Source organism: Macaca nemestrina, chromosome 12, assembly GCF_043159975.1.
Source record: "Macaca nemestrina isolate mMacNem1 chromosome 12, mMacNem.hap1, whole genome shotgun sequence".
Classification (NCBI taxonomy): Eukaryota; Metazoa; Chordata; class Mammalia; order Primates; family Cercopithecidae; genus Macaca; species Macaca nemestrina.
The window spans coordinates 123,573,442-123,582,842 of record NC_092136.1 but is presented as its reverse complement, the minus strand read 5'-3'; the positions used below and the strand labels follow the sequence as shown (position 1 = coordinate 123,582,842).

At 34.4% G+C, this 9,401-nt stretch overlaps 1 protein-coding gene across 1 annotated transcript in view; it reads right to left on the bottom strand.

Annotated features, from left to right (window-relative positions):
• The window catches only part of LOC105476316 (olfactory receptor family 4 subfamily D member 5), a 126,181-nt gene that overhangs the window by 58,242 nt on the left and 58,538 nt on the right, over positions 1 to 9,401 (bottom strand).

Below are 9,401 nucleotides of genomic sequence, written 5' to 3'. Positions count from 1 at the left end.
ATATGGTTACTTGGCATCCATGAGGTATCTGTTCCATTCTTTTGCCCTGTTTGTAATCAGCTTTTTCATTTTTTTGTTGAGACTTTAAATGTTATTTGTGTATTTTGGATAACAGTCCTTTACCAGATATGTCTTGCAAATACTCTCTCCCGGCCTGTGGTTTGTATTTTCATTCTTGACAATGTCTTTTGTAGCACCATGGGACTCATATGAAGTGCCACTAGTGATGCTGGAAGTGCTCCCAAGAAGCAAAGTCATGAAGCTAAAACAAAAAGTTGAATTGCTTTGTATGTGCCATAGATTGAGATTTGCAAGTGCAGCTGTTCACCATTTCAAGACAAAAGAATTAAGTGTAAGGATCATAGTATAAAATGAAAAGCAAATTTGTGACGCTATCACTGAAGTCATGCCAGCAAATAAAAAAAAGTGTGCTTTTTGCTAAATACCTTTTAATCTCACATTGAAAATGCAGCTTTTGGAGCGGTGGCTCACACCTAGAATCCCAGCACTTTTGGGAGGCTGAGGTGGGCAGATTGCCTGAGGTCAGAAGTTCAAGACCAGCCTGGCCTACATGGGAAAACCCCATCTCTACTAAAAATACAAAAATTAGCTGGGTGTGGTGGCAGGTGCCTGTAATTTCAGCTATTCGGGAGGCTGAGGCAGGAGAATCGTTTGAACCCAGGAGGCAGAGGTTGCAATGAGCGGAGTCCATGCCATTGCACTCCAGCCTAGGTGACAAGAAGGAAACTCCATCTCAAAAAAAAAAAAAAGAAAGGAAACAAAATGTAGCTTTCATGTCATTGCAGGATTGTTATAAGAAAGACATACCTGACCGGGTACAAAAGCTCATGCCTGTAATCCCATGATATGTGTAAGTGGAGATACACAATCCCTCTTATTAAAAAGAAGGGTGCATAATGATAGAACAATAATACAATCAACCAATGTTGCTTAATGTTTGCCTTGTATATCCCTTTTCTATTATTTTTCAATTATTACTTCTGCTTCTGTATTGGGTGTGCCTCAAGTAAACTATATTTGAATTGCTTAACTTAATGCAGCAATCTCTGACTTTTAGTAGACAGAAGTGTCAAAGCCTCAAGGCTTTGATAGTAAGAAATTGAGGGGTCTCAAAGACTGAATTTGTGTCATTGAATAGAGGTGCTAAGAGCCACAATGCAAAGAACACATACAGGAGTACACTGTCAGAGAGAAATGTTAATTGACCACCTCTCCGTTCCATGTCTGGCTGCTTTGGAAGGTGTCGATCCCATATCTTTTTGAGATTATTTCTTAAATCTAGAAAATGTCTGTGTTCGCTTAGTTACATCTAGTCATCACTCTAATTCATCAACCTTAGGGCTTTAGGCTAGTACAAGGATTAGGTATAGACTAATATAAATACGGAGAAAGTTATCTTAAAAACTGAACTGTTGGCCATGACAGGAAGGAAGATTGGATGCGCCTCATTATACCTCCACCCTTTTGGAGTTTAGGTACAATAACTGATCAGCATTAATGTTAAAATAGAGATCTTAAGGCTGACAAAACAAACTCTGTGGCAATAACATGTCAACTCTTATACAAGATCTACAGCCACACAAGGCAAGGATTAAGTCACATCTGCAGGCCATCAATCTTGCTACACAGCATCCTTATCTTAAGACCTTCCTTTCTGCTGAGTTCAAGTTTTAGAAACAGCCTTACTCCTATAACCAATTGCAAAAATTAAAGAATCTCTGAATCTACCTCTAACCCGTAAGCCTCTCCCAACCCCCACACCTTCACCCCTGCTTCCAGATATTCCACCTTTTCAGGTAGAAACCTTCCATATATTGATTTATGTCTTTGCCTGTAACTCCTGTCTCCCTAAAAATGTATAAAACCAAGCTGTAACCCTATAACCATTTTTAGGACCTCTTGAGACCAGGCCCAGGCCCTGGTCACTCATATTTACTCAGAATAAACCTCTTTAAAACATTTAGAGTTTGTTTTTTCTATTAACAACAGATTTAGGGAATTTTAAAAAATATTATGGGATATGCGCTTGCCTCTAAGATGTAGAAAGCTGCAAAGGTAATAGCTCCCAACCTGATAATGACAAAAAGCTAAACTACAAAATCACAACTTTCTTGAACCCAGCAGTGTGATCTGAAGTCAGAGGAAAAACAAACAGTCAGAAATCCAATGACAGACAGGTCATCCAAAGAGAAACAGAAACTGTGGGCCAGCTCAGCTCTGGCAGAGCATGAGAGGAATACAGAGTCACCATAAAACCAGTTAGAAAATACAATTATGTTTCTTTAAAAAAAAAAAAAAAAAAAGCAACCAATGCAAAGGAAAGCAGAAAAACATGGAAAAGAAATAATTAATAAACATATAAAACAAACAGAAAACAGCTAATTAGAGAGCACATTCAAATAAAGCCAAGTCAATAACTACTTTAAAAAGTAATGATCTTAACACCACAATTAAAAGACAGAAATTATAAGAATGGATTAAAATATTTTAATAAAGGAAAATCTGGCTGAATGCTGCCTACAAGAAATCCCCTTTACATGTAAAAGCTTAGCTAGATCATTAACAGCATATTTTATGTTATGTGTATTTTACTACAATAAAAAAGTTAAATGGAAAATACGTACCATAGAAAGATTAGTCAATAGAAAGATGGAGTGGTTCTATTAATACCACAAAGTAGATTTCAAAACAAGGGATATTATAAAAGATAAAAATGAATATTATATAATGACAAAGAAGTCAACACACTAAGAATATAAAACAATGTGTACATGCCTAACAAAAGAGCATTCAAATGAATAAACCAAGGAGAAATAGTTAAATGCATAATTACTATTAGAAAATTTACCACTCCTTTCTCATATAACAAGTTGACAGAACAAAGAAGAAAAAAACAAAAGATCAGTAAGAATATAGAGAACTGAAGAACCCTATAGCCAATTCAATTACAAGAATTAAATCTATTTGTACAACACTCCACCGACAAAACAGAAGTCATACTGTGTTCAGTGGCACAGAGAAGATTCACCAAGACAGACCTTATACTATGCCATAAACAAGCCTCCACAAATTTAAAAGTGTTGAAATTATGCAAAGTATATTTGCAGACCAAAATAGAATTCAGAATTAATCAATGCAAAGGTATATATGACATTGCAAAATATTAGGAAATTAGAAATAAACAAACTCTTTAGATAATCTATTGGTCCAAGAGGAAGTCAATTGGGAAATTAGAAAATATTTTAAATTGAGCAAAAATAAAAACACAACATAGTAAATATAACAAAATCAGTTAGACACAGCTAAGGTTAAGTTTAAAAGGAAAAGTGTACCACGGAAAGCTTATATTAGAAAAGTCTCATATCAATGTTCTAAACTTTCATTTTTAGACTTTAATAAAAGAAGAACACATGAATCCTAAAAGAAGGAAATAGGAAAGATGAGAAATCAATAGAAAAAAGTCACAAAGAAAATTAACAAAACTATTTCTAGCTTTGGTGGCCTAACAGAGGAAAAACTAATGCCCTTTCTGGATACATATTATCTACTTTGATCTTTTACATATAATGTTAAACATATTGGCCAGGAACAGTGGCTCACACCTATAATCCCAGCACTTTGGGAGCCAAGGCAGGTAGATTGCTTGAGCACAGGAGTCTAAGACCTACCTGGGTAACATAGAGAAACCTTATCTCTACAGAAATAAAATAATTAGCCAGGCATGGTGGTGCACATCTGTAGTCCCAGCTACTCAGGAGGCTGAGGTGAGAGGATTACTTGAGCCCTGGAGGTTGAGGCTACAGAGAGCCAAGATCATGCCACTGTACTCCAGCCTGGGCAACAAAGCAAGATCCTGTCTCAAAAAAAAAGGTTAAACATAAAGTTAAAAAGTATGAGACATTCAAATAAAGAGAAAATAACCCCAAATTAAGAGAAAATCAGTCAATAGGTGCATACTCACAGATAACCCAGATGTTGGAATTTGTAGACAAGAGCTTCAAACTAACTATGATGTTGAATGATCTAATTAATAAGATGGAAAACATTTATAAAGAGAGGTAAAATTTTCTCAAAGATACACAACATTAAAATAAATTTAACAAAATACTGGAAACAAAATACACAGTATTGAAAATTCAGTAGCCTTATCAAGAGAAAAAAGAATGAATAAACTTAAAGACAAAGTAGAAATTAGTCAAACTGAAACATAAAGAAAAATAATTTCTTAATGTGTCTAAGATCTGTGAGACAATATCAAATTGTCTAATACACAGGTAACTGTATTGAAGATAATGAGAAACAATAGGGCAGAGGGCTATTGGAAGAGGTAATAGGCAATAGTTTTTTTCAAATTTAATAAAGTATATCAACCCAAAAGTCCAGGAAACTCAATTAAGATAAACACCAAGAAATGTTTACTTTCTGAAGTAAAATAAGAATGGAAAAAATCTGAAAAAATCGTGACCAAAAATTTTCCAAATTTGATAAAAATTATAATCTTAAAGGTTCAAGAAGCTCAACAAACCCCCAAGCAAAAGAGACATGGATAAAACTACACCAAACCACATGATAATCAAATTTCTTAAAACCATTGATAAAGAAAAGATCTTAAAGTAGAAAAAAAACAAAAATGGATCTCTTACATACTAAGAAACAAAGATAGATTAACAGCAGATTTCCTGTGATAAGCAGTACAAACCAGAAGATAGTGAAGTAACATCTTTAAAATACTGAAAGAAAAAAAGTTTCATATGTGTATATATGTGTAAAGTGTTCTAAAATATCTATCTATCTATATGTATATGTGTGTGTATATATATATATATGCAGAAAGGTTGCTAGAAAATGGGGGAATTTATCAGCTGGAGATCTGGGTGAAGCCATGAAGTAAGTGCATAGAAACAGTTGTTTAATTAGAGGAATATAGTTCAAAATTGATACCCTAGAGTTTGACTTTTCAGAGATTAGTTAAATGTAATGGCAAGATCTAATTTATAATACTGGAGTTGATGACTTAAGAGGAAATAATCATTGGAAGTAAGATTAAGATATTCAAATAAAAGATTTAAAGTAAGAACTTAAACTCTAAATTCCGCAAAGAAAACCTATGAAATGCCCTTCTTGACAACAGTCTTGACAAAGAATTTGTGATTAAGTCCTCAAAAGAAATAGCAACAAAACAAAAATTGACAAGTGGAACCTAATTAAACTAAAGAGATTCTGCATGGCAAAAGAAACTATCAACAGAGTAAACAGGCATCCTACGGAACGGGAGAAAATACTTGCAAACTATGCATCCAACAAAGATCTAATATGTACAATCAATAAGGAACCTAAACAAATGTACAAGCAAAAAACAAACAACCCATTAAAAAAATAACTAAAAGACACAAACAGGCACTTTCCGAAAGAAAACATACGAGTGACCAACAAACATATGAAAAAATGCTCAATATTACTAATCATTAGAGAAATGCAAATCAAAACCCTAATAAGATATCAGCTCATATCAGTCAGAATGACTATTACTAAAAAGGCAAGAAATAACAGACACCTGGAGAGGTTGTTGAGAAAAGGGAATGATTATACACCTCTGATGGGAGTATATATTAGTTCAACCATTGTGGAAAGCAGTTTGGAGATTTCTCAAAGAACTTAAAACAGAATTGCCATTTAACCCAGTAATCCCATTACAGGGTATATACCCAGAGGACTATAAATCATTCTACCATAAAGACACATGCACAAGTATGTTCACTGCAGCACTATTCACAATAGCAAAGACATGGAATCAACCTAAATGGCCATCAACTATAGACAGGATCAAAACATGTGGTACATATACATAATAGAATACTATGTAACTTTAAAAAAGGATGAGACCATATCATTTTCAGCAACATGAATGCAGCTGGAGGCCATTATCCTAAGTGAATCAATACAGGAACAGAAAACCAAATATTGCATGTTATCACTTATAAGTGGGAGCTAAACTTTGAATACATATGGCCACAAAAGCAATAGACACAGAGGCCTACTTGAGATTGGAGGGTGGGAGGGTGGTGATGATGGAAACACTACTTATAGTGTACTATTTATCATACCTGAGTGACAAAATTATCTGTATACCAAATCCCCATGACATACAATTTACCTATACAACAAGCCTACACATGTACCCATGAACCTAAAATAAAAGGTAAAAGAATAAAAAATAACAGATGCCAGCAAGGCTTCAGAGGAGAGGAAATGCTTATACACTGTTGATAGGAATGTAAATCAGTTCAGCCATTGTGGAAAGCAGTTTGGAGATTTCTAAAAGAACTTAAAATTACCGCATGACTCTCAAAGAACTCAAAACTACCATATGAGCCAGCAATCTCATTACTGAATATATACCTAAAGGAATATAAAATTGTCCTACCATAAAGACACATGCACACATATGTTCACTGCAGCACTATTAACAATAGCGGAAGATATAGAATCAACCTAGATGCCCATCAATGGTGGAAAAAAGAAAATGCAGTATATATACACCATGGAATACTACACAGCCATGAGAAAGAGTGAAATCACATCCTTTGCAGCAACATGGATGTAACTGGAGGCCATTATCCTAAGTGAATTAGTACAGGAACAGAAAACCAAATACCACATGTGTTAACTTATAAGTGGGAGCTAAACATTGGGTACATGTGGACATAAAGATAGGAATAATAAACAATGGGAACTACTAGGGGGGAAAGGAGGGAGGGGTGTGTGGGCTAGAAAACTACCTATTGGGTACTACGCCCATTACCCAAGTGATGGAATCATCCATACTCCAGATTTCAGCATCCCACAACATACCCATGTAACAAACTTGGATATGTACCCCCAAATCTAAAATAAAGTTGAAATTATTTTTTAAAAAGATATTCAAGTTTTAGGTCAAATATCAACCTAAACTTGAGTTGTCAAGTTTAGTAATACAATTGTGAAAGTGTTTTTTTAATTGACTCAGTGGTTCATGTGAACAGCGAACAAAAGCAAATAAAAACAGCTGACAAAAGCTGTTCACATGAACCACCAAAAGAGTCAATTAAAAAATGACTTCCATAATTGTCTTACTTGAAGGCTCTATAGCAGTTATTTGCTTATTTCTTGAAACTTAGGCAATAAATGGTGGAACCAGAGAAAATTTATAAGATTGCATACTACAAAAATAAAAGAAATTGTATGCTATGAGCATCAGAGGAGTTTTGTCAGAAACCAGAGGAATAATTTCTTATTGAAAGCAGAAATTGGGAGCAAAAAAACAAAAACAACACAATTATTATATCATTATAAAATTAATAATATAGTATAAATATATTATAATATATATAAGTACAAACACATTGTATACTCATGTAATATATGTCATATAGCATATTACATAATATATAATTGATATAATCTAAATATAAAACAATATAATATTGTTATATTGTTATAATGTCCCTGCAGCTATGTAACTCTATCACTCTTGTACATGGAAAGAAGGATGTGTGTTCAACTCAGTGGAACCAGTGTCCTCAAGTGAAAGTCAGGTTACTGTTAAGGTAAAAAAAATAATAAAATAAAAAGGAGGGTTTTTTAGTTAAGTGAAAAATGTTTGAAAGAATTTTCATTTAAAAAAATCAGAGAATACAGTGGAAATTTATGGAAAGCTTGTAGCTATGAGGTAAGTCAAGAGCATGGAAGAACAGAGTTGTACTAGGCTGAGTTCTGTACAAGAGTCCATCTTCTTAAAATTTTTCTATTTTTAATTTTTGTGGTACATAGTAGGTGTATATATTTATGGGGTATATGAGGTGCTTGATAATGGCATGATGTGATTGTTACACAACAGCTCATCTTTTTCAACAGGGACAGGACAGGGAGGAAAAATTATGGAATTTACTATGACCTTATTTTCATCTGGAACTTTTTAAAAAATTATGCTAACATAGAGAGAGATAGTACATGGTATCTGAAACTCTAGAACATTTACTGTTGTAGAATATTTCCTATTATACAAATAAATTTAAGAAGGATGAGAAGTGTTCCATGCTTTTAGCTTCCTTGTAGATACCTGGGCTCGAAGGTATTCTTTTCTCTTTAAATGCAAGAAGCGAAATGGCTGGAAAATCCCCAAGGAATCCCTAACTGCTCTACGTATAGACAGTCTAAAACTCTGTGATTAGGAAGTTCAGAACCAACATTCTTTTATAACAATATTAATTAACTTCTTTTGACCCATATCCCCAAGAGCTGTTCTCATCTAAATCTCTAAGGCAAATAGGTCCATGAAAAAACATAATTCATTCACCTACTTAAAAAAAAACTGACAGAAGAAAGGAAAGGAAGCTTTACTCTATTGAGAAAAGGAAAGAAGTAGTTAAAAAAAATTCAAGTCACCTTTGATCTGGTGAAACATTTATAACATTCACGATCATTTAGTAAAAGCTTCAATGGAAGGATAGTCTAATAGTCATGAAGGTACAATGAAATACCAAAAACTTTACTGAGTTCCCTTCACTGAGCCATCACTTGGTAAGTATGCTTAAGAAGGAGTCCACTTAGCCACATCTAGATGAGTTGCTTGTATGAAATTCTATATTCAAAAAACTCAGTTACTGGATAATTGAAATAATTGAAAATTAAGCAAAGAGACAAAATATAGTCATTCTGCATGGGGAAAAATACCTGAGAATTAAGACTTAATAGTTTTTCACTGATTGATCAATTGATTTTAGAGACAAGGTCTCGCTCTGTTGCCCAAGCTGGAGTGCAATGCCATGGTCATAGCTCACTGCAACCTGGAACTGCTGGGCTCAAGCAATCCTGCCACCTCCATCTCCAGAGTAACTAGGACCACAGATGCTCACCACCACATCTGGCTAGTTTTTTCAAAATATTTGTAGAGATGGGGTCTTGCTATGCCACCCAGGCTGATATCAAACTCCTGGCCTCAAGCAATCCTCCTGCTTCAGTCTCCCATAAATGGAAGTTGAGGAAGATCTACTCTGTAAGTTTTTAAGGCCACTTACCACAGGTATTACCTTCTTTATCTGCAAAAACAGACTTTAGAATTTGTGTTGTGCTGAATTTACTGGAATGTAGGGCAAGGAGGATATCTAGAACATAAAGGTGCTTGAAGGGCTGTCATGGTGAAAAGATTAGTATTTGATCTATAAAATCAGTACGTGAACATGTATTTGGAAGTTACATAACAGAGTTTTCCACTCAAGATAAGAGTTTTTCATCCAGCCAGTAGTAAAGCAAGATAGTAATTTACTAATCACTGAAGTCATCCAAGCAATGGCTGGATGCATATGTGGTGAGAGTGCTAATCAGAAGGATTCATTATGGGG